At 45.2% G+C, this 24,775-nt stretch overlaps 1 long non-coding RNA gene across 1 annotated transcript; it reads right to left on the bottom strand.

The window, feature by feature from the left end:
• Positions 1–443: 443 nt before the first annotated feature.
• Positions 444–24,403, bottom strand: LOC123597296. The gene is made up of 3 exons (XR_006712069.1): positions 24,367–24,403; positions 8,516–8,578; positions 444–662 (listed from the first exon to the last, which is right to left on the bottom strand). It is a non-coding gene; the product is annotated as an uncharacterized LOC123597296 (long non-coding RNA).
• Between the last annotated feature and the right edge of the window lie 372 nt (positions 24,404–24,775).

The following is a 24,775-nucleotide window of genomic DNA, read 5'->3' as shown; positions in this document are numbered from 1 at the left end:
AAAGCGTCTCCGTAGAGGATGCTGTGGTGTTCCCACAGATCCTGCAATCCTTAGCCAAGGCCCTCACTGCCCCAGCTCAGCCAAAGAGGCGTGCCTCACCCAGGATCAAGTGCCCTCCCTGAAGGCATCTTGCGTGAATGACCGGTCCAGGAGGGAGAATAAATGCCTAGCCCCCTTGCTTCGATCAGACAACTCTGAAAATCCACCTCAGAATTCCCTGCGGTTCTGTTGGGAGCTTCAGAGCTACTTGGTCGCTATTCGGCTTCTCCCTCTGTGCGACGCTGCTTCTCTCACTCGTTTACAGGTATCGTTCCTGAGAGCAGCCCCATCACACCCCCTCCCAAAGCTTCTTGTATGCCAACTTCACAGAGGAACGTAACCTATGTCCGTCGATACTGAAAGTGGCTTTAGGAAACGAAGTAAAATGGGATTTCAGAGCTGGATCACCCGCCGGTTGCCTGACCATGAAGACGCTGTCATTGGTGGTTTGCAGAGTACCGGTGACCCCTGGCATGCTCGTATGGCGCAATTGGGCAAATTGTCACCGGTGGTGAACTGGAACGAAGTAGGAGAGGAGAATGAACCGCAGGGTGCAATATACCAGGTGTTGGACAGTTTCAAAGACTGGAATCGGACGGCTGTTGCTGGAGGCTGCGAAAGCCCTGGAGAAACGATACAAGGCCAAAGGTGATTACCACCATTGTCACCAGTGGAGCGTGAACTCACTGTTGTGGTCCTTGCGAAAAGCAGAGAGCCTGGAAGATGACAGTGGACTATTGTCAACCCCACCAAGTAACAACACTGATTGCACCTGTTGTGCCAGATGTGGTGTCTTTTTTTGCTAGAGCAGATTCATGCAAACTCAGATGTGAGGTACAGGGTCGCTGAACTGTAAAATGCATTCTTTTCCCTCCCTACCGGACAGAAGGACCAGAAGCAGTTCACATCCACATGGGACGGAAAGAGTATATATACACACAGTCTTGTTCCAGGACTTTGTCAACTCTCCTGCCGTTTATCTGAAGGGACCTGGACCCCAGATCATCTCATGAATAAGAACCAATCTTTTTTTTTTTTTTTTTTTAAATTTAGTTACTTATTTTGAGACAGGGGTGGGGCAGAGAGAGAGGGAGAGAGACAGAATCCCAAGCAGGCTCCACACCCGCAGCACAGAGCCGGACTCAGGGATGATCTCACGAACTGTGAGATCATGACCTAAGCTGAAACCAAGAGTCCGATGCTTAACTGAGGTACTCAGGTGCCCCAAGAATCAATCTCTGCCCTGAATTATTTCATAGTCCAGAGAAAGAGAGAAAAAGACAAACAGACAGAAGGTAACAGGGAGATCACACAACAATTTACTCTGGGATGGCTTGTACTAGTCAGGACTCTTGATGGCCATTGCAAGGGACAGAAACCTAATTAGAACTGGCTTAAACAAAAAGTCCCAGGTTCGAATCTCACTGATTAGGCTTGACTCTGAGTCCATTCCTGAACCGGTCACACCAGCTAGGGGAATAGAATACTCAGATCGCTTAGTCCTAGTCACATGCTCTGTCCTGGAATGAGGGATGAGGTGGGGTTAAGATCAACCCACTGGACCAAAAAGCAAGGAGGGGATGGTTCCCTAAAGGACAACTAAGGACAATTATGAAATTGGTGCTGTTTAGGTAAAATAAGAAGATGGCCCCAGGAGGGCTCAGGTACGGTGGCCATTTGCCTCGGGAAGACCAAGGAGGCTTCATGGAGGAAGTGGACATTTGACTCGGGCCCCAAAGAACAAGGAAGCGTTTGTCAGGTGGGAAGGATGTTCCAGGCAGAGGGCCAAGCATATGCAGAGGCATAGGACTGTGAACGGGCACTGCATGTCTAGAGAAGAAAGCAATTCTCAGTGGTGAGGGATGGGGCCAGAGAGCTGTGGGGCCCAGTGTAGAGAAGATCTGTCTAGAACAAGACAGTATGGACCTATGTCCAATATATTGATATGAAATTATTATTGTCAAATATTAATTTGGTGGAGCACCTGGCTGGCTCAGCTGGGGGAACATGTGACTCTTGATCTCAGGGTCATGGGTTTGAGCCCCATGTTGGGTGTGTAAATTACTAAAACAATAATAATAAACTTAAACTGGCATATGGAAAGAGCTCAGTAAATATTTGCGTGATAAATGTCTGGGTTTAACCTTAAGCATTCGATTATATTAGGTATGCCACAAAATTCCCAAGTGAAGGAATGGGATTGGGAGAGCTTAATAAAGACCAGAGTAAGGACTAGGAAAACTGATAAGGTTGAAAAGAGGTAGAAAGATAATAATCAATTAATTAATGTTAACGTTTATTGAGCACATATCTATTATGGATTGCTTATACTCCTTAGTGAATGTCTAAACATCTTGTATTAATGATCTCATTTCTTTTCAACACACACGCTTTCTTTACTTTTTTTTAGTGTTTATTTATTTTTGAGACAGGGGGAGAGGCGGAGAGCGAGGGAGACACAGAATCCGAAGCAGGCTCCAGGCCCTGTGCTGTCAGCACAGAGCCCGACGCGGAGCTCGAACTCACGAACCGTGTGATCATGACCTGAACCCAAGTCGGACACTTAACCACCCGAGCCACCCAGGCGCCCCCATGATCTCATTTAATTCTTAACCACCACCCTGCGAGGCAGGTTTTATGATCTCCACTTACAGATGAGGACAATGAAGCTCAGAGAGGTTAAGTGAGTTGCCCAAGACCACACAGTAAATCCTATCTGTTTCTCTCTTAAGAAAAATAAATCCTTATGAAGCAAGCGTCTTCTACATTCTGGGCACTGTTCTAGGTGTCACAATCTACCCCACAACACATTTCTGCCGGTGGCATTTTTATCACCATCAGGCCCACGTGATAGACACGGAAATGAAGGCACAGGCAAGTAATTCAGCCACAGTCACAGGTAAACAAGCCCCACAGGCTGGATCTGAGCCCAGGCAGACCAGCTCCAGTCTTCAATTCTTACCCAACACCACCCTGCTGTTTGGCTATGACACTGTGCTGACCCAGAGGGGCCCGTAGGACTCAACATAGGAGCCAATTTGTCTTACTAAAATATAAACACAGACTTTAGACACAGCCTTGAGTTTGAATGCCCGGTTTTTCACTGAGCGAGCGGCTGGGTGACTTTAACATCTCTGAGCCCCAATTTCCTCAGTTGTAAAAGGGGAATAATGAGAATATCCACCTTGCAACTGTAAGGATTAAATTAGGGAATGTCTATAAAATTCCTGGCACGGTTCCTGCCCCAGATCAAGAGATTTTAGTGACTTATGTATTTATATTTGCTCCTCTCTCATCAAGGATATTTAACCTAGATCGGGGTCTTAACTCTTTTGTGCCAGGGACCCCTGTGACAGTCGGGGGGAGCTGATGAGACTTCCCCAAACAATAACATGCATAAGATTACCAGGGAAACTAAGTATGATAAAATATCGTCATCAAAAATGTCTCAAATTCAAATTTATGAGGCGGTAATATACGTGCTTGTTAACGCATGAAATCATAAAATGGGGTGACATCTAATAATTACCGTAAGTTCAAAGAAGTGATAACGATAAAAGACATTTGAGGTAATCTGTGGCACCAATGATGTAAAACGAAAACGTCTGTGATTCTTATTGGTAACAGTCGCCGGCCTTGCTAAGTCTACTGAGGTTCGTTGCCCACATTCATAATCGAAGGAAATGCAACATTCCAGTAAGAGGTTGGGGCCGGGGGGAGATGTAATTTTTTTCCCATCCAAGTTCATGGACACCCCTCCCCCCCACCGAGTTAAAAAAAAAGAAAAAGCTGGTTAAGAGGAAGGTGATGTTGGGGAAACTCTGAAATTGGCTGGTTTGTTTGGATACTCCTCATAAATTGGCCTCTTCAGTCTTGCCCTGGATGTTATTTATCTGGCCCCACATGGAGAGAGGTTGCACGTCTCGAACTCACTATGTCCGAAACCAGAACTCCTGGTCTTCCTTCCCTGCCCAGATCTGCCCCACCCAAAACCTTCCTCTGGCCAGCAGAAACCTCGGAGGTGCCCCGACGTCTCCCTCTCACACTCCCCATCTAGCCCATCAGGAAACCCTGCTGTCTCTGCCTTCAGAATAAATCCAGAATCCAACCACCACTCACCGCCTCCACTGCTTCCAAAAGGGCAGGGTCTCTTGGCTGGCGACCGCCACAGCCCCCTTCCCCCCTCTCCCTGCTTCTTCCCCGCCCCCTCGGTCTACTCCCAACACAACCCAACACACCAGAGTGGCCCTTTCCTGGGTAAGGACCCCTTGCCATCTCTGTCACATGCACACACCCTCCCCTTCTTGCTATTGGTCAAACGCACTGGGCAAACTCCCACCTTCTGGTCTTTGCACTGACTTGACTGTTGCCTCTGACAGTGATAATTTCGCTCAAACACAGCCCCCAACTCCCATTTCTCTTTTATTTATTTTTAAAAAGGGTTTATTTATTTTGAGAGAGAGAGAGGGAGGGAGAGAGAGAGAATGCGTGCAGGAGTGGGGGATGGGCAGAGAGAGAGAGAATCCCAAGCAGGCTCCACACTGTCAGCACAGAGCCTCAGGCGGGGCTTGAACTCACAAACCGTGAGACCATGACCCGAGCTGAAATCAAGAGCTGGATGCTCAATTGAGTGAGCCACCCAGGCGCCCCCCGCCCCGCCAATTTCTCCTTTAAATCCTCACGTAGGGGCGCCTGGGTGGCGCAGTCGGTTGGGCGTCCGACTTCAGCCAGGTCACGATCTCGCGGTCCGTGAGTTCGAGCCCCGCGTCGGGCTCTGGGCTGATGGCTCAGAGCCTGGAGCCTGTTTCCGATTCTGTGTCTCCCTCTCTCTCTGCCCCTCCCCCGTTCATACTCTGTCTCTCGCTGTCCCAAAAATAAATAAACGTTGAAAAAAAAAAAAATCCTCACGCAAACGTCACCACCTCCATGAGGTCTGTCTTGATTATCCTAAATGTACAACTGGGTCTCCAGTCCTCCCAATGCCCCTAGCCAGCTCCACTTGCTCCTTTGTCCTCAGCATATAAGACACCGTGTTACATAATTTACGTATTTATTACGTTTATTTTTTGTCTACCTCCTGCCTCCGCCCCACCCCCAACTAGAATATAAGCTCCATTAAAAAAAAAAAAAAAAAGGATCTTGGCTTTGATCACAACTACAATGGGGGGGGGGGTGGCACATACTAGGTGCTCAATAAATTCAGTAACTCAATGAATAAAGCATGGTTGGCGGGTTGCACGTTGTAGTGAAAACAGCTCAGAACTAAGAATCTGAACCAGGCTGTGTTCCCAGCTGCCAAGCTGTGCTACCCTGGGGCCGCTCCACCTCTCTCTGAGCCTCAGCTTCCTCATCTGTCATGTGGAAGTCACAAAACCTATCTCACAAACTTATGAGGATTAAGTGGGCCTGGCACTTCGTAGGTGTTTCATAAATGCCGGTTCCGGCTCCCTTCTGATCTGGAGTAAGCAACTTCCTCCTGCTGGCACGGGGTCCCGGGAGCTCCCGTAAAAGGGCAAGGCTCGCGTCCCCTTCCTTCGTCCTGTTCCCAAAAAAGGCTCAGAATAGAACCAAAGTCTCCCGGCTCCGCTGGGAGTTGTAGCCAACAGACCACACGACCACTTTTTTCCTGTCCACTACTTTCTTTTGAGGTGGAAAGTAGTCGTTGGAATGACTTACCCAGGGGCAGGGAAAGGAAAAAACAGCAAAAATTGTTTTAAAAGGGAGTTATACAAGCATATGCAGGAAAACCCCATTGAGGGACATAAATGCTGATTCAAAGGAGGAGGAAATATGAAATTTTGACAGTTTTCCAAGCCTTCCCTGGTCCTGAATTTCCTCTCTTCCATCACACATTTTTCTCGCCCACAAAATAGGCATTAAGAAAGATGACAGGTCAGAAAATAGACCATGTAGCAAAGAGGAAGGAGTTTGAGGTTGTTGTTAGCAGGAGTTTAAATGCTACTCCCTATTACCACCAGCCAGTTCCCTAAGTAATGATGGGGAAAGGCAGGCTCGAGCAGAAGCTGATGTCTCCCCAGGGAAGGAGAGTGAATTCTGGATCACTAACGGAGGCCGTTTTCCAGGGCTGCTTTGATCTTCTGCCCGATCCAGGGCTGGGGACCAGCAGGCTGGGACTCCAAGGAAAACCGGACTTCACGGCAGGTCCCAAACAGCTGCCTTCCCACAAGGGCGTGTGCCTGCCGTGCCGGGTCGTCCCAATATCCAGCCCAGCTTGTGTCTGGCTCCTGTGCCCTTGCCCTTCAGCCCCGGGCCCCTCTTCCTCCCCACCCAGAACAGAGCTGAGCTGGCGTCTGAAAATGCGTAAGTGTGTAAGTGAGACTGCACACTGGTCTTTGTGGAGGATTTGTTTTTGCCAAGCGGCTTGGTGGAGAAGATTGCATTTCTTGGTTATTTTTAAACCTGGATTTCTGGAATTTGATTTGGGGGCGGTGGGGGACAACAACAAAACCCAGGAACTCAAGTCCTGAGGGGCGGGTGGCTCCGGGCATCCTCTTTAGGAGGTTTGATGCCCTTTGAGCCGACAGGAGCCCAGGGAGCGTTGGGCTGGCAGAGAACAGAGATGCTGAGGGCTTCTAGGCAGTTCCAGAAAGCACCCCTGCTCTCCTTCCCAGGGGGAGAAAATGCCATGGCTACAGGATGTCTTACTTCCTGCACTCGCACGTGGGCATTTGCCGCATGCTGGCTCTGAGCTGGATGGTGATGGAAAAGGTCTCGGTCCCTGGCCGGATGCAGCTCATCCTTTAGACGAAGACGTTGATGGTTGCAACATATTTAGGCTGTGGGCCTGATAGGGGAGGATACAGCGTTGGGGATGGAGATGCTCACCTGGCCCAGAGGGATCCAGAAAGACTCCAACTCTGAAGAAGGAGTGGGAGTTAGCAGAGCATAGCCAGAGAGGACTGTGGGAGGGGGACGAAAAATCAGGGGCTTGGAGGCGTAGACAGACTTGACTTCTAGTTCTGTTCCACCTCTGACGCGCTGTGTCGTCTAAGCAACTTTGTTTACTTTCCCTGCACCTTATTCTCCTCACCTGTAAGATAGGGGTAATTGGAATCCTTTACCTAAAAAACTAACATTGGGGCACCCAGGTGGCTCAGTCCATTGAGCATCCACCTCTTGGTTTCAGCTCAGGGCATGATCTCACGGCTCGTGGGTTCGAGCCCCGAGTTGGGGTCTTCACTGAGCGTGGAGCCTGCTTGGGATCCTCTCTCTCCTTCTCTCTCTGCCCCTTCCCCTCCCCCTCTCAAAGTAAATAAATAAACATTAAAAAAAAAAAAAAGCTAACATTTATTGAGCCTGTACTGGGTATCAGGCACTGTTCTATGCACCCTACATACAGTGACCCAAAGGATAATTTTCAAAAAAGATAACATGTTGACTCTCATAAGGATATGGGATGAACCTGTATTGAAGATTTTATGGAACTTATTAGATGATGGGGGAACCAGTTAGGTTCACAATTAAAGGGAGATAGGGAGTAATTATACACAATTATAGGGAGATAAGGAGCAATGAAATTAATCTATAAACAAATGCAAAACTGGCTAGGTTGGTCAGTATCCACAGGTAATCAATTACACTCTGCTAGACACAATCTGCATTTCAATAGACAAGAAGCATCTCCATTACTGTCAACTCTCTACAGTTTTGATCTATAAAGTAGCTCAGTGGTAAGGAAAGGCAGAGGTAATTGGTTCACCGGCCAGGCAAGATGCCCACTAAATTTCAAGGTCCTCCCAACTTGTCCCTGTGGTCCCTGCAAAACCCCTTATGATCATAATAATCTCAAAGAAAAATTATTCTTGATCACAAAATAAAGCCTGGCCTCATAATCTGGTCTGATAGTTTATACAGGTGCGGTGAGTGTATTAATTTGCCCTAAGGACCTCCCAAATTTGCTTTGCAAACTTTAAAGCCATTCGGTTTTAAACAATTACAAAATTAACTTTTGTCTGGAAGTTTTCGTAAGGAATCTCCAACTGGAATTTCAGGAGGCTCTATTATTTGTTATTCTTAGGTTAAGAAACCCAACCCAGATTTCTTTCACCTGTCATAGCTGTAAATTTGGGTGAGTTCTTCTCTTTTTGAGGTCCCCCAAATATTCCAAATATCCTACCTTAGCACTTGTAAACCAGGTACCAGGTCAGGTTTCTTAGAGATCTTTGTAGGCATTAACTCCATAAGTAGATCCAACATGTATTCCTTAAAAAGTCTTGTCATGGGGCGCCTGGGTGGCGCAGTCGGTTAAGCGTCCGACTTCAGCCAGGTCACGATCTCGCAGTCCGTGAGTTCGAGCCCCGCGTCGGGCTCTGGGCTGATGGCTCAGAGCCTGGAGCCTGTTTCCGATTCTGTGTCTCCCTCTCTCTCTGCCCCTCCCCCGTTCATGCTCTGTCTCTCTCTGTCCCAAAAATAAATAAACGTTAAAAAAAAAAAAAAAAAAAAAGTCTTGTCATACCTGATTTGAGGAACATCTTTCTCCAATATGGCTCTTGATGCTTTGAGGTACAATCAATTTATCCTGGTAAGAAGTAGGACATCAGGTATTTTATTTATTTATTTATTTATTTATTTATTTATTTATTTAATGTTTATTTTATTTTTGAGAGAGTGAGACAGAACGTGAGTGGGGGAGGGGCAGAGAGAGAGGGAGACACAGAATCCGAAGCAGGCTCCAGGCTCCGAGCTGTCAGCACAGAGCCCCAGGCGGGGCTTGAACCACGAACCCTGAGAACATGACCTGAGCCAAAGTCAACTCAGTTTTGAATGCCAGTAGTTTCAAAGATCTGTTATAGTCCTTTCCCACAAATCAAGAGTTAGACACTTAACCAACTGAGCCACCCAGGCGCCTGAAGATCAGATATTTTAAATGGTTTATTTCAGTTTACAAAAGCAAAATCAGATAAGTTGTTATGGATAAACAGATGGCTTAAGAAGAAAGACAAAGGGATTCCTTATGAATCTGGAAAATGGAACACTAAAACACGATCAGCCATATTCCAAACAGGTAACTACCATAAAATTTCCCTTGTCAGTTCATTCAGTCCTGTGTAATTAATTCTTCTTCAGCTGGCTCTCGAGTTGGAGTCTCATGAAGCCATCTGCTCGACCATAGAGTCCTGGAAATCTTGACTCACTCCACTGGCACAGTCTAAAAGTTGTCTAAGCTGAGTCAACTCAGTTTTGAATGCCAGTAGTTTCAAAGATCTGTTATAGTCCTTTCCCGCAAAGCTCTGAGACCGGATTCTTTGATGAAAACACAAACCCTGTGGCTTATAGCAGGGTCCTCAGGCAAACCTCAGCTATTTTAGGTGGCAGGGACTTGAAATGGCTCTGGTTAACTTATGATGACTGATAATTCTCCAGTGTGAAAGGTCTGATGATGGTTCATAATAAGAATCAGGAAACTGACAAGGAAATTAAGTTGTTTCTGGCAAGCTAAACAAAAGATAATCAAATCATTGCAAAAAGAATAAAATGTAGGCAAAATACTCTGAAGATGATGATTAAGTCTATTTTCGAAGAAGTCAGTTAACATTACATCTGATTCATAAAAATAGATGAACGTAATTGGTACAGAGGAAGAGATCTTAAGAGATAACATACAATAATCCTGAGACACAATTCTTGCCATACCAAGAATATCAAGAGATTCGGTAAGTCTAGAGTAGGACCTAGAAATCTTATAGATGTCTATAGATCTCTAGCCCACAATAAGTCTGATGTGCATCCTACTGTCCTAGACCATGCTAGATCCAAACAGAAGAAGGAAGATTACAGCAAGTGAACATTTTAAATAATATTTGAACTTATGATACACTATGCTGTTGTTGCCAATATCATCACCCCAAGTACCAACAGGACTCTGATCTAGGAAAACTCAACAGAACTATTTCAAAATTGTTCTAGTTATTTTTTTTTAATGTTTATTTATTTTTCAGAAAGAGAGGGAGAGAGACAGAGCACGAGTGGGGGAGGGGCAGAGAGAGGAGGAGACACAGAATCCGAAGCAGGCTCCAGGCCCTGAGTTGTCAGCACAGAACCCAACGCGGGGCTCGAACTCACAAACCACGAGATCAGGACCTGAGCCAAAGTCAGACGCTCAACTGACTGAGTCATCCAGGTGTTCCCATAATTGTTCTAGGGCCAGTTCATTGTTAAGATGGACCCGTTCATAAAGAATGTTTTTCTACTATGGCTTTCCAGGGATCCTATGGGAAATCTCAAAGTTAGTTTTAGGTGTAGCAGATATCTTGAAATTTTTCTTTACCTTTTTCTTTTTTTATATTTAGGATCCAGTCACAGGAAGGCAAACGTTTAGACAAGTTATCAGAGATTTGGACATTCAGTTAAGCTAGGATCTTGAGTGCCTGTAATTATGATAATAAAGCATTTACAAAGAAGCATAGACAGTAATAGGATGGCAAAGAACATTAACTCATTTGTGAATGAGGAATCTTTGTTCTTTTTTCCCCTCCTTAAATAATTTTTTAAGTCTATTTATTCATTTGAGGGAGAGAGAGAGAGAGAGAACATGAGCAGGGGAGGGGCAGAGAGAGAGAATCCCAAGCAGACAGAGATAATCCTACTGTCAGCGTGGAGCCCAATGCAGGGCTCGAACTCACAAACAGCAAGATCATGATCTGAGCCAAAATCAAGAGACGGACGCTTAACCGACTGAAGCACCCAGACGCCCCATTCCCCCTTAAATAATTAAGGATATAATAAAATCAAAATAAATCATAGAAAATGATGAAGACAAAAAAAAAAAAGAAAGAAAATGATGAAGACATGGAATCTTTGCAACCTAGATATCTATGCAAAAAGCAAAGAATAACCTTTTACATGGCAGGTGAAAGCAAGAATCAGCAAACCAAGAAAACAAGCCAATCAGCATCGAACCAACTCTGCTAAGATGTTAACCTACGTCATAGCTTCTTCTCAGACTCAGGTATCACAAACCAAAGCAAATAAAAAAGAGTTTATATAAACTCTTTTTCACATTCAGGATCAAACTGAAACTTTACTTGAACATAGCCTGTCTTTTTCACGGGTTCCACGAGGCCAAAACAATTTTTCATATTAATACTAAGGTGTTGTGTTAATATGCAATGAGTTTTATCTTCTGATGAATCAATAAATATTGTTTTAAAGTTTTATGTATGTAAGTAATCTCTACACCCCATGTGGGGCTCGAACTTATGACCCCGAGATCAAGAGTCACATGTTCTTCTGACTGAGCCAGCCAGGCACCCCTGGTAAGTATTTTAAAACTTATTCAGTTTTTCCCAGTTTCAAATTCCAATATGGTATATATTAACAGTTGAAATTCACACAAATAAAAGCTGTTTGGGGTCCTCAATAAGTCTTGAAAATGCAAAGAGATCAAGAGATTAACAAAAACAAAAAAAAAAGCGTAGGGGCCCCTGGGTGTCTCAGTTGGTTAAGCATCCGATTTCAGCTCAGGTCATGATCTCATGGTTCATGAGTTCAAGCCCCACATCGGGATCTCTGCTGTCAGCACACAGGCACCTTCAGATCCTGTGTCCCCCTCTCATTCTGCTCTCCCCCGTGTACACGATCTGTCTCTCAAAAATAAACAAACATCTTAAAAAACCCTAAGAACCTCTGCTTACATATATGTTACATTTCTCTTTTACAAATGCTCCTAGTATAATCTCAACCACTCAGAGGAATTTTTATTTATTTCTTTTAGATTTTACTTAAAACAATGGTTTAATGTTTATTTATTTTTGAGAGAGAGACAGACAGAGACAGAGCATGAACAGGAGAGGGACAGAGAGAGAGGGAGACACAGAATGCAAAGCAGGCTCCAGGCTCCGAGCTGTCAGCACAGAGCCCAATGCAGGGCTCAAACTCATGATCTGTGAGATCATGACCTCAGCCAAAGTCGGACACTTAAAAGACTGAGCCACTCAAACGTCCCTAAATTTTACTGTTAAGTAATCTCTACACCCATTGTGGGGCTCTAACTCACAACCCCAAGTCAAGAGTCACACGCTCCACCAACTGAACCAGTCAGGTGCCCCTATGAGTTTGTATTTTTAACCAAAGCTTTACTTTTTACTAACTGGGGCATGTGGGGGTAGCTAATGAAGACCCCTCAGCCTTACCCCAGGATTGGAGCAGGTGAGCAAAGTTTACAGTGCAACTTTCTGCAGCCACACATCTCTCTTACACCTTTAAAAGATGCTCATTAAAATAACTCAGAATATAGCATTTAGATAACAAACATATAAGCAGTGTAGGGGTGCCTTGGTGGCTCAGTTGGTTAACTGTTCGACTCTTGATCTTAGTTTAGGTCTTGATCTCAGGCTCGTGAGTTTATATATATATATATATATATATATATATATATATAAAATGTTATATATATATAAAATGTTTTATATATATATATATATATGCAGAGTATTAAACTAAAATCATGCTTAGTAACCAATATTTCAGTATTGTATCCCAGAAATTATTTGGATATCAATGACTATCCATTAAATAACTCAACGTAAGGGCTCTTGGGTGGCTCACTCAGTTGAACATCTAGCTCTTGGTTTCGGCTCAGGTCATGATCTCACCATCATGGGATTGAGCCCTGCATCAGGCTCTGGGAAGACAGTGCAGAGCCTGCTTGGGATTCTTTCTCTCTCCCTCTGTCTCAACATAAGTAAATAAGCTTTAAATAACTCAATTTAATATCAGTTCAATAACTCAATTTAATATCAGTTTTCAGGCAACTGATGATCTTGGAAATTATCTACTAGCTGACATACTGTTAGATATAATCACTGTTAAAGTGCGTCAGGGTGATTCCATTTAGTTGAATACGAATTTACATTTCTTCACTTTGTAAATATTACGCATGAATAAGTTAGCTTATTTGAATAACAAACCTGAATAAGTTCAGAATAAACAAACCCAAGTAGAATATAATGTACACTGTTATTATACCCACACTGACAAATCAGACAGTTGTTTTCATTAAAGCAAAATTGTTTTCTTTATAGATTTTTTTTTGAAAGTTTTATTTATTTAAGTAATCTCTACCCCCAACGTGGGGCTTGAACTCACCACTGAGATCAAGAGTCACATGTTCTTCCAACTGGGCCACCAGGCACCTCAAAAAGCAAAATTGTTAAGCTAACCTTCTTTCAGCCAAAGATTGATCTTGCGTCTGTGATGCAGGCAGGCTGGGTCTAAGAACACAGGGGAGGGGCCCACAGGACCAGCCAAGACGGTCTTTGGCTTCCCGTGAGCCAAAGAAAATGGAAACAGAGTTTATGGAACAATGTAGGCAGCAGGTGGGAATAACAGAGGGAGCGTCTGGAAGACTCGGAAAGGAAAAGAACATGAGTTTCATCATTGCTTGGGGCTAGGGGTTTATATTAGAAAAGTATCTAGGGTTCATGTTCGTCCAGGAATCCATGGTAGGGTCCAGTCAAGGGAAAGTTCAGGTGAACGACTGGTGTTCTGTAATTTACTGAAGGGAGGTCAGTGTCAGCCAAAGCTTTGTTTGAAGCTTGTGTCCTGGAACAAGTTTGGGATCTGGCTCAGTTTAGGTGTTATCAGGTGCTTGGGGCCTGGGACAAAACTCAGAGAGTGATTGATTAGCTTTCTCGCTTCCCCCTTGCAGTGGGAACAAAGCTTCTCTGGCTTAGTCAGAGGCAAAATGTGGCTCATGAGTAAACCGGGCCTGGCAGAAAAACAACAGAGACCGACCCTTGCTAAAACAGTCCCTTTGGGGCGTCTGGGTGGCTCAGTCGGTTGGGCATCTGACTTCGGCTCAGGTCATGATCTCACGGTTTGTGAGTTTGAGCCCCGCGTCGGGCTCTGTGCTCACAGCTCGGAGCCTGGAGCCTGCTTTGGATTCTGTGTCTCCCTCTCTCTCTCCGCCCCTCCCCTGCTCACACTCTGTCTCTCTCTCAAAAACAAATAAACATTAAAAAATGGTTTTAAATGGAGTCCCTTCAGCTTTCCCATTTCATAGGTGTCCTTGAATTCTTAAAAGAATTCTCAGTTTCTTGAAGAATAATATTTTGCCTATTATCAATTTAAAGGATTAGAAATCCCATTTCCTCATTTTATTCATATTTTAGAAATAGAATCACTTTTTAAAGATCTCTATGAGATTCAGTAAAGAATTCCTTTACTTTAGGAGACTTCATAACCTAATTTATCAATATCCTGTAAAGACGGGAAATTTTTACGTACTTACAAGAGAGATGAGGGGCCTTTCTGCATTACAGATATACAAACATAACAAAACCTCCAGCTTCAGACCTGCGACTATAGCCAAGGGTGGAGAATAAACTCAAAAACATGTAAAACTCACTGGTCCGGATATCAAAGAGCTGTTTTCCTTCCTGGCAAGCATTAAAGTCTTAATTGATTTGAGCTCAAATAGACAAACAAAAAGACTAACAGCCAGATTCTCTGCCTCTCTCAGCAGAGAATTGATCTCTATAATCCATTAGCCCATTTACAGAGATTGCTAAATGTTCTGACCATAAAAATCAACTTCCCCATTATTGCTGCCACTAAAGAGGAACAATTTATTGTCTGTCAGGGTGCCAAAACAAGAAACAAAACACAGACTTAGTAAAGAGAACAAGAATAGAGAAACAGAGAGTTAGAAAAGTTAAGGCTCTTGGGGCGCCTGGTGGCTCAGTCGGTTAAGCGTCTGACTTTGGCTCAGGTCATGAACTTAAAGTTCTTGAGTTTGAGGGTCGTGTAGGGCTCTGTGCTGACAGCTTGGAGCCTGGAACATGCTTCGGATTCTGTGTCTCCCTCTCTCTCTGCCCCTCCCCCGCTCACACTCTGTCTCTCTCCCTCTCAGAAATAAATAACCATTAAAAAAATTTTTAAAGAAAAGTTAAGGCTCTCTTGCTAGTTGGGATATATTTGTGAGAGCCAAGGAAAGATGTGCTTGCACTTAAACTCACAAATAGATGCAAAACTGAGAAAACTGGTCAATATCCTCAGGACAAAATCAACTGCATTTCACCAGATACAATTTGCATTTCTATTAGCAATGTTTATTGCATTACCATCGGTGTCTTATGACTTACAGAGTTGCAAACTAATTCAAAGGCCCGGAAAGGTAGCAATCACCACGAAGAGTGAGTTCATCAGACACTCATTGGTGTTTTTTCTTTCTCTTTCCCATTTCAAAGTCTTTCCCAATTTTTCCCTTCATCTTTTTTTTTTTTTTTTTTTAACGTTTATTTAGTTTTGAGACAGAGCATGAACGGGGGAGGGTCAGAGAGAGGGAGACACAGAATCTGAAACAGGCTCCAGGCTCTGAGCTGTCAGCACAGAGCCCGACGAGGGGCTTGAACTCATGGACCGCGAGATCATGACCTGAGCCGAAGTCGGCCGTTTAACCGGCACCCAGGCGCCCCAGCCCTTCATCTTTTAAGTAGGTGTTCTTATCATCCCCATTTTAGAGAGAGAGAGCTCAAGGCAGAGAGAGCTTGAGCCCAAGGTCACACAGCTAATTAGAGGCTGAATGTCTCCAAGATTTGATTTTTTAAATTTAATTTTATTTTCAAGTAACCTCTCCCCTCAACATGGGGCTTGAACTCATGACCCCAAGATCAAGAGTCACATGCTCTACCAAGTGAGCCAGCCAGGCGCCCCTCCATGATTTGATTTTAATCAGGTATGGTAAGATGTCATACGCGAAGACAACTGCCTTTGAAAGAAAGATTTATTACTTGTAATTCCCAAGAAGCAGATGCACACCGTGCGAGGCAGGGCCGCAAGGGAGAGCACCAGGACAAATTAGACAGAAAAAAACAGCACGGGCAAAAGCCTCGATCGTGGTTCTCAGGGGAAGGAATGAGAGAGGCTAGGCCTGCAGTTCAAGATGGGCTCGTTTGAATCATGCCAGCAGGTTCCAGGCTATGGGGGAACTCCTAGTTGTCTGGTACCTGTCTCTGGTGTGTGATTAGGGCCGAGGGAATATTGATTTGCTGTGTGAGGGTTGGATAAAGGAGGGGTTAGGGGTGTGGACTTTGAATTGACTGGTTTGTATAGGAAAGGCACACTCAAAATCAAGTTGTTCACTATCTCTAAGATAGCTAGCCCTGGGAGGGGCACTCTCTCCAGGGTTTGGAAGGCCGTAAGATGTTAAAGCATCATAAAATACAGAAAATGCAAACATGATTAATACATGAGCCTGAATCTGAACTTCAGCCGACCGACTGCTACGATTGTATCACATACACCCTGCCTCTTTTCGTGGGATTATCGTCAGTACTCGCGTTGGGTATATAATACACGTATAATGCTTCGCACATTGCCTGGCACTTAGTAAGTTCTTTATAAATCACCAAGGCTGTTACGCAAAGCCCAAGAAGTAAGAGAGAGAACAAGGCTTATTTGGACAACTAAGCAATGCAGTCCGGCTTTACAAAGGAATGCTAGGGAGCATGGAGGGGTGGGGAGAGGCCAGGTCCTGGAGGCCTAGTTAAGGGGGGTGGAATTTACCCTGAAGGCAAAGAAGAACAACCAAAGAGTTTTAAACAAGGCTCAGATTTGTTCTGTTTGGAGGGCCCCTTTTCTGGCTGCAGCATGGAGAATGGATTTACCCCAGGGCAGCACTGGAGGCATTTGTGACCATCAGAGCTGGATGAAGGCTCTATCTCCCCAGCAACCATTCCTTCCGCACTCCCAGACTTTCATGAGGGCCTCTGCCTCCCCCCTTCTCTCAGGCACTGTGCGGAGGCAGGGGGATCAGGTTCTAACCCCCAACCTCCAGGGACGGAGCACTTGAGCAAGCCAGCCCAAGTCATTCAACTCAGCCCATTTTGGGGGTCACTGTGATTGGGTCAATGATAGGTGTAAAAAGAGTGACTATCAGAACTTTGGCTCAAACTGCTAGAAAACGTGCTTTTGGGTGCAGAACTTGAACCTGAGAGGATAGGAGGACTGGAACCACTAAAAGGAGAGAGCCTGGGGATGTCCGGCTGGAGCAGGGGACTCTCGATCTCTGGTTGGTCTGTTTGAGCCCTGCGTTGGGGGTAGAGATTACTTCAAAATAAAATCTTAAAAAAAACAAACAACGGGGCTCCTGGGTGGCTCAGTCGGTTAAGCGTCCGACTTCGGCTCAGGTCATGATCTCACTGCTCGTGGGTTCGAGCCCCACGTCAGGCTCTGTGCTGACAGTTCAGAGCCTGGAGCCTGCTTTGGATTCTGTGACTCCCTCTCTCTCTCTGCCCCTCCCCTGCTCATGCTCTGTCTCTCTCTGTCTCTCAAAAAATAAATAAACGTTAAAAAAATTTTTTTTTAAATAAAAAATAAAAAACAAACAACAACAACCAAAAAAAAAAAAAAAAAAAAAAAAGGAAAGAAACATCTAGAACAGAAGTAAGCCAAGCCCGCGGGAAACAGAAGATGAGTTCCTATGGCAACATCTGAGCCCTGAATCCAGCCTTGCCTGAAGCCATTTCCCTCATAAAGCCCATTTTTGGCCAGATCAATTTGAGTTTGGTTTCTGGCCAACACAATGAAGGTGAAATGAAAGCAAATGACTCACTTCGGTGTGTTTCCTAATATTGGCTGGGTACTACAAGGAGGCACAGTCCCACCGCATTGACTGGATGCTCCCCAATGGGATGGTACTTGGAGGCGGGACCTTAGAAAGGTCATGAGGGCAGAGCTCTCAGAAACAGGGTCAGTGTCCTTGTAAAACAGATCTCAGAGTCTGCCTGTTCCTCCCAATACAGGAGGAGAAGCGAAAAGAGAGGCGTACGTGACCTGGGAAGGGGGTTCTCGCCAGACTCCCAACCTACCAGCACCTTGATCTTAGACTTCGCAGCCTCCAGAACCGTGAGAAATAAACTTATATTGTTAACGCACCACCCATTCTATGGTAGTTTGTTCTAAGAGCACAGACAGATTGAGATACCTACCAATGTTTTTTATTGGTGGGGGGAGTTTACTGTCCAAAGCACTCCTGTGCACCATTGGTAGAAGCCAGTATAACCTCTGCAGAGGATGAAAGGCCCTAGGTGTTAAAATTTTTTTTTAAGTTTTTTCTTTTTTCTTTCTTTTTTGTTTATTCTTTTTTTTTTTTTTTTTTTTTTTTTTTGAGAGAGAGAGAGACAGACAGACAGACAGAGTGTGAGCAGAGGAGAGGCAGAGAGAGAAGGAGACACAGAATCCGAAGCAGGCTCCAGGCTCTGAGCTGTCAGCACAGAGCCCGACGCGGGGCTTGAACCACGAACCCTGAGAACATGACCTGAGCCAAAGTTGGCTGCTTAACTGACTGAGCCACCCAGGTGCCCCAAAACTTTAGTGTTTAAATCCTTTCACCCAGCAATTCCACATTTAGAGATACTTACACAAACAAGCAAACACAGACAGATGCCAACATAGCGTTATGTATTAGGGCAAACATCAGAGATAACTCAAATGCCCCACAAAGAGAGAATGAGGGCACCTCTGTGGCCGTTGTTTAAGCATCTGACTCTTGATCTCAGGATTGTGAGTTCAAGCCCCACATTGGGCTCTGCGCTGGGCATGAAGCATACTTAAAAAAGAGAAAACAGAAAAATAAATTATGGAATTTCTGGGGCCTCTGGGTGGCTCAGTCGGTTAAGCATCTGACTTCGGCTCAGGTCATGATCTTGTGGTTTGTGATTTCAGGCCCCACGCCGGGCTCTGTGCTCACAGCTGGGAGCCTGGAGCCTGCTTCGGATTCTGTGTCTCCCTCTCTCTCTGCCCCTCCCCCACTTGTGCAAGCTCTCTCTCAAAAACAAACATTTAAAAAAAGAAAAGAATGGGCGCCTGGGTGGCGCGGTCGGTTAAGCGTCCGACTTCAGCCAGGTCACGATCTCGCGGTCCGTGAGTTCGAGCCCCGCGTCAGGCTCTGGGCTGATGGCTCAGAGCCTGGAGCCTGTTTCCGATTCTGTGTCTCCCTCTCTCTCTGCCCCTCCCCCGTTCATGCTCTGTCTCTCTCTGTCCCAAAAATAAATAAACGTTGAAAAAAAAATTTAAAAAAAAAAAAATATATATATAAAAAGAAAAGAAAAAATGACGAATGTTATGTATTTTTTAAAAGCCTGCTTTATGTGTCTACCTCTCTTCTTTTAATATTAAAAAGATACAGTCCACATGCGTCTACCTCTCTTCTAACATTAGAAAGGAAAAATAGCTCAAAATGTTCCAAAAGCAATGACATCACTTAAGTAGATTAAGGGAAAGTTGTACAAATATTTCAGCAAATGTATTCAGGGTCCTTTTCTCCAAGTTCTGCACAAATTCTAGTAAGTCTTACAATTCCAAGGAGAGCATGAGAATCAGGCCCTTTGGCATTGACAGAGCTCCAAAACTATCAGATCAAAAGCTAGAAGTTCTGCCTTGTTGTTGACAAGCATCCAAATGCTTGAAAACATGGGGAAAATAGACTGACCTTTCCCCTCCTTCATCCTGTTGTTTTGGCTTTGAGCAGGAAGTGCTTTTGTATCCTATTTCAGGACTTGAGGTCTGACCTAGAGATACGGCTCCTACCAACAGAAGAGGAGTTAGAGGGGATGAATGAACTGGGAGGCAGGAGGGAAGAGTGAATCAAAAAGCCATGATCACTTAGTGGTAACAGAAAATCCAGCTCAAGTTGGCTGAGGCAACACGAATCTGAAAAGTCCACCGACTTCAGGTATGGCTGGATCCAGGGGCTCAACAGGATCAGGACCAGTCTCTCTCTGTCTCTTTGTTGTGAAACTTTATATAGGAAGGCTCTTCCCTGGCTGTGGCACCAGCACCAGCAATGCCAGGCTTAATCTTGTTCTTTCTTAATACCAGCCGGAAGAAGATGCTCTATTTCTCTGGCCATCCCATTGACTTAAATGGCTCCTGATTCTCTTTTGTCTCAGTGGGGTCACATGACCATGCTCAAGGCAGTCACTACGGCCCCCGGAGATAAAGACTAGCATAGGCCTTGTCTGCATGCCTCTTCCTCAAGCTGTCTGTCGCCTCAGAAAATACAGAAACTGCCAAGTGCCTAGATGGGGCTTCAGCTCCCTTTCAAACAGTGACAATGCTATGAAGAAAAATAAAGGAGGGCAACGGGGACAAGAAAAAGAAAATCGTTTTGACGCTGCTGGTACCCCTTTCCCTGCTCTTAAGGCTTTTGGGGGTTTAAAGAGTCAATGCCTTCAGCTTTTAGTTTTATAGCCTGGAAATTCCCCCTGTCTGAAGTCAGGGATTTCCAGATCAACATTCCAAGGGTAGGGAAAAGAGGTTCATTTTCACACTCTGGGGGGCTTCAGGGTCCTGAGCTTCCCAGGGTTCAAGGGAAGCAGTGCCCTTCCTGGGTCAGAATTCTCCCACTTAACTTTGTTTTTAAAGTTTATCTATTTATTTTGAGAGAGACAGCGAGATGTAGGAGGGGCAGAGAGAGAGAGGGAGAGAGAGAATCCTGAGCAGGCCCCGCCCTGCCAGCACAGGGCCCGACGCGAGGCTCAAACCCACAAACGGCGAGATCATGACCTGAGCTGAAAGCACGAGGCAGACGCTTAACCGAGCCACCCAGGTGCCCCAGGATTCTTCCACTTAACATTTATTCATCAAGTGCTGCTCTGCTTCAGGCAGAATTCACTGTGGCGCAGGAGCCCTCGCAGAGTTGACTCTCTGAGATGCACAGGCAACAAAGGAACAGCCGTGTGTCACGTGTCTGGTGGTGAGAGAGGCTACGGCGAGAGAGAAAACAGGGTGAGGCAGACAGAGGTCATGACAGTCAAGGACACCCTCTCTGCGGAGAAGACATTTAAGCAAGGACTGAAGGACTTGAGGGATGAAGTCCTGCAGCTTTCCAGGGGGAACGGATTCCTAGGCGGAAGGAAGGGCCAGATGCAAGGCCTTGAGGCAAGACAATGCCTGCACGTTTGCAGGACTGGCCAGGAGGCTGGCGTGGCTGGAACAGAGTGAGGAAGGGAAGAATGGTAGGAGGTAAGATCAGAGAGCCAGTGGGGGGACAGATCACGCCCTGGTAGGCCATGGTGACAATTTTGGCTTTGACCCTGAGTTAGATAGGAAGCCACTGGACACCGTGGACAGAGCTATGACATAATATTATTTCGAGTTTACTGGGAAACAAACAGTTGAAGGAATATTCTGACAGCTGTATGGAGAACGGACCATAGTAAGCAAGGCTGGAAGCAGCAGGGAGGACAAGGTACCTCCTGCAATGATGTAAGAGGTATGAGATGATGCTGGCCCGGACCAGGGTTGCGGCAGGGGTGAGAAGTGGCCAGATTCCGGACGTGCGGCATGACAACGAATGAATGAGACAGCCGTGTGTACCTTGATGGGTCACAATGATTGTGCTGTTCGTAAGTATTTAGGAGGACATTCGTAGATTTCCAGCCAATCAGCATCCGGCTCCCCCTTCCTGTTAGTAGAACCCCAAGCCCCCTGTGTAGGAACTCACTTGGCATCTTCTAGGAATGCCTGGCACCCTTGTAAATGAAGCCAAGAGGGCCTGATCCTTCCACCCTCTGTCCCATAGCACAGAGATGGGCCCAGGACTTAAGCTCAGCCAATGGACTCTTTAAGGACACAGAGAATGGGAAAGGGGGCTGGAAACCCCACATCCATCACAGAGGAAGCATATGAACTTGACCTATCCTTATCCAGCATAACCTTAGCTGTAGTTTCTGCTAACCGGCTTCCCTCCAGACAAGGCCAGCAGCGCATTGTACAGTTTGGGGAGGCGGGAGGAGGCACCATGTCATTCTATTCTGTTAGTCTATGGCAGCAAACTTTTGGGGTAGATATTTTAGGCTTTTGCAGGTCATACAATCTCTGCGAAACTACTCCGTTTTGCTGCCACAGGGCAGAGGCAGCCACAGACAACATGTCAATGTATGAGTACTCTCGGGGCAGTCATTGTTCTCTGCAGTCCTGCTAGGAGAAACCAGCGACGGTATAAGAAAGAGGTAGTTCCGATAAAACTTTATTTGCAAAAGCACGTGGCGGGCAAGAATTGACCAGCGGGCCATAGTTTGTTGACTCCCGGTCCACAGGAATAGTGCCTTTTGTCCCAGGAATTGTACAAATGTGGCTGATGGGCTTTCAGAGATCCCTTCGTTCCCGCTGATTTTCCAAGCTGGCCCCACGGTTTCCTCTTGGTTCTGCGAACCTCCATATCCTTTGTCGCAGTCAACTCAGGCCGCCATCGTGAAATATCACAGACCGGGGGGGGGGGGGCTTAAACAACAGATATTTATCTCTCACAGTTCTAGAGGCTGGGGAATCTAGGATCAAAGTGCCAGCCAGGTGGGCTGCATTCTAAGGCCTTTTGTGGAGGTGGCTGGCATCTCGCTACGTGCTCACATGAACTCGTCTTTGTGCGTGCTGTGAGTGGGAGGGAGGGCTAGGTCCCTGGTGTCTCTTATAAGGGCACTAATCGTGTCATGAGAGCCCCACCCTCACGACGTCATCTAACCCTAATTACCTCCCAAATGCCACATCTCTAAATACCATCACACTGGGGGACAGGGCTTCCACATACAAATTCGGGGGAAACACAAGCATTCAGTCCATAACATCCTTCTAGTGTATTCTGCTTTTCGCTGAAGCTAGAATCGGTTTCTGTGGCTTGCAACCAAAAAGCCTAATTGATGCAGCACTTACTCAGTTTGATTTAATTCCGTAGCAAAGGGGATAGCTCAAAGTCCCTCACTCCCACTGCTGGAGAAACCACTCGAAGCAGATTATGACTAACAGGACAGGAGTCATTAGCATTGTCTTGATTTACGATACATCTGCGTGTTTAAAAGTTTCCTCACTGCATAGTTTCAGCTTCCTACCTCTTTCTTAGAAGGTTGCTGGTTTCTTCAATCAAGGCTGCCCCCAGAAGGAGCTGGTTCAGGAACCCAGCCTTCCTCCCCACCTCCTCCCCCCTACTCCCCCCCCCCCATCAGCTGCTTGGCTGTTAGAGCTTCTGCTTCCTGTTTACAAAGAGATATGAAATATACTAGTTAAAGAGTCCACCCCTAATGCTTTGCTACTTCCTTCTGCCTCATAGGATGAATTTCACTTGGCCTTGGTGTTTTATTTGTTTTTGGAAGTCATGGACTTGATGATGTTTGGAAATTTATGACTATATAAGACCATATCTGTAAGGTGTTCAGTTCACATTCGTCATTTCTATTTTATTTATTTATCTACCCCAACCGTGGTCCAAAGAGGATTTACGAAATGTGTCTTGTGCAAAAGATTTAAAAAAAAAAAAAAATTAAGTGATGAAGCTGGGCCAAGCAAAAATTAGGGGAGGGAATAAGTCAGATGAAATAAGAGACAAAAGAAAACACAAAGTTGCCCCAATGCATTATTTCCTAAAGTTCCGGGTAGAGGGCGCCTGGCTGGCTTAAGTCATAGAATGTGACTCTTGATCTCAGGGTCATGAGTTTGAGCCCCAGGTTGGGCAGGGAGCCTACTTTAAAGTAAGTAAATAAATAAATTTAAAAAAATAAAGTTCCAGGTAGAAGTTAGAGATGTCCCGCAAATCTTGCTCTGAGCTTCCTAGTCCGCAAAACAAATCAGGAAATACTTTTGACGTGCTTTTAAGATTGAAAACAAACTAATTACCCAGACAGCGTGGCTGGTTCCAATTCTTTACACAATAAAGGGTAGTTGAATAGCTGCATTTTTTTTTTTTTTGACTCAGAAAACTGACACTTGTTTAATCCCAGCAAATGCGGTGTGCTTTTGATGTCCTTAAGAAAACTCAAGAAACGTAAATTTCACTTTTCAAATCTGATAAATTAGAGTTGGCTGCTCTCACTGCAACATAATCGTTTTTTTTTCCTCAAGCAGTCCCTTTAAGACACTTAAAAGATACTTACTATTTAAAACTTAAACAGTAATAACATGACATGTTTAAGTATTTGCTTACAGACAGATTTCTATAGGGTCTGGTGGGACCCGAAAAGCCTTCCAGTTCAATATGGAAAGACCATTAACATTTTTTGAAATTCTGCTAAAAATCACATATCATTAAATGTATCATCTTAATCTTTTATTATTATTATTCTTTTAGAGAGCGAGAGAAGGTGCACACAGGAGAGGGGCAGAGGGGGAGAGAGAGAGAGAGAGAGATAGACAGAGAGAGAGAATCCCAAGCAGGCTCCACACTCAGCACAGAGCCCAACATGGGGCTCGATCCCACAACCCTGGGATCGTGACCTGAGCCGAAATCATGAGTCGGACGCTCACTGACTGAGCCACCCAGGCGCCCCTCATCTTAATCATTTTGTATAGTTCAGTAGCATTAAGTACATTCACAGTGTTGTGCAACAGATCTCTAGAACGTTTTCATCTTGCAAAACCGAAACTCTGTACCCATTAACTTCCCACTTCCCTTCCCCCAGCCCCTGGCAGCTGGCATTCTACTTTCTGTTTCTGTCAGTTTGACTACCCTAGGTACCTCACGTAAGTGGAATCACCGTATTTATCTTTCTGTGGCCGGCTTATTCCACTTAGCATAATGTCTCAGGTCCATCCACGATAGCACTGACAGGATTTCCTTCCTTTTTAAGGCTGAATAATAGTCCATTGTGTGTATCACCACATTTTCTTTTTTAAAAATTTTTTAAGTTTATTTATTTTGAGAGAGAGAGAGAGAGCGAGCGCGCGCGCGCATGCGAGTGCGAGTTGGGGGAAGGACAGAGAGGGAGAGGGAGAGAATCTGCAA

The sequence above is a fragment of the Leopardus geoffroyi genome, chromosome C1, assembly GCF_018350155.1.
Source record: "Leopardus geoffroyi isolate Oge1 chromosome C1, O.geoffroyi_Oge1_pat1.0, whole genome shotgun sequence".
Classification (NCBI taxonomy): Eukaryota; Metazoa; Chordata; class Mammalia; order Carnivora; family Felidae; genus Leopardus; species Leopardus geoffroyi.
This window is presented reverse-complemented; position numbering and strand designations above follow the sequence as displayed.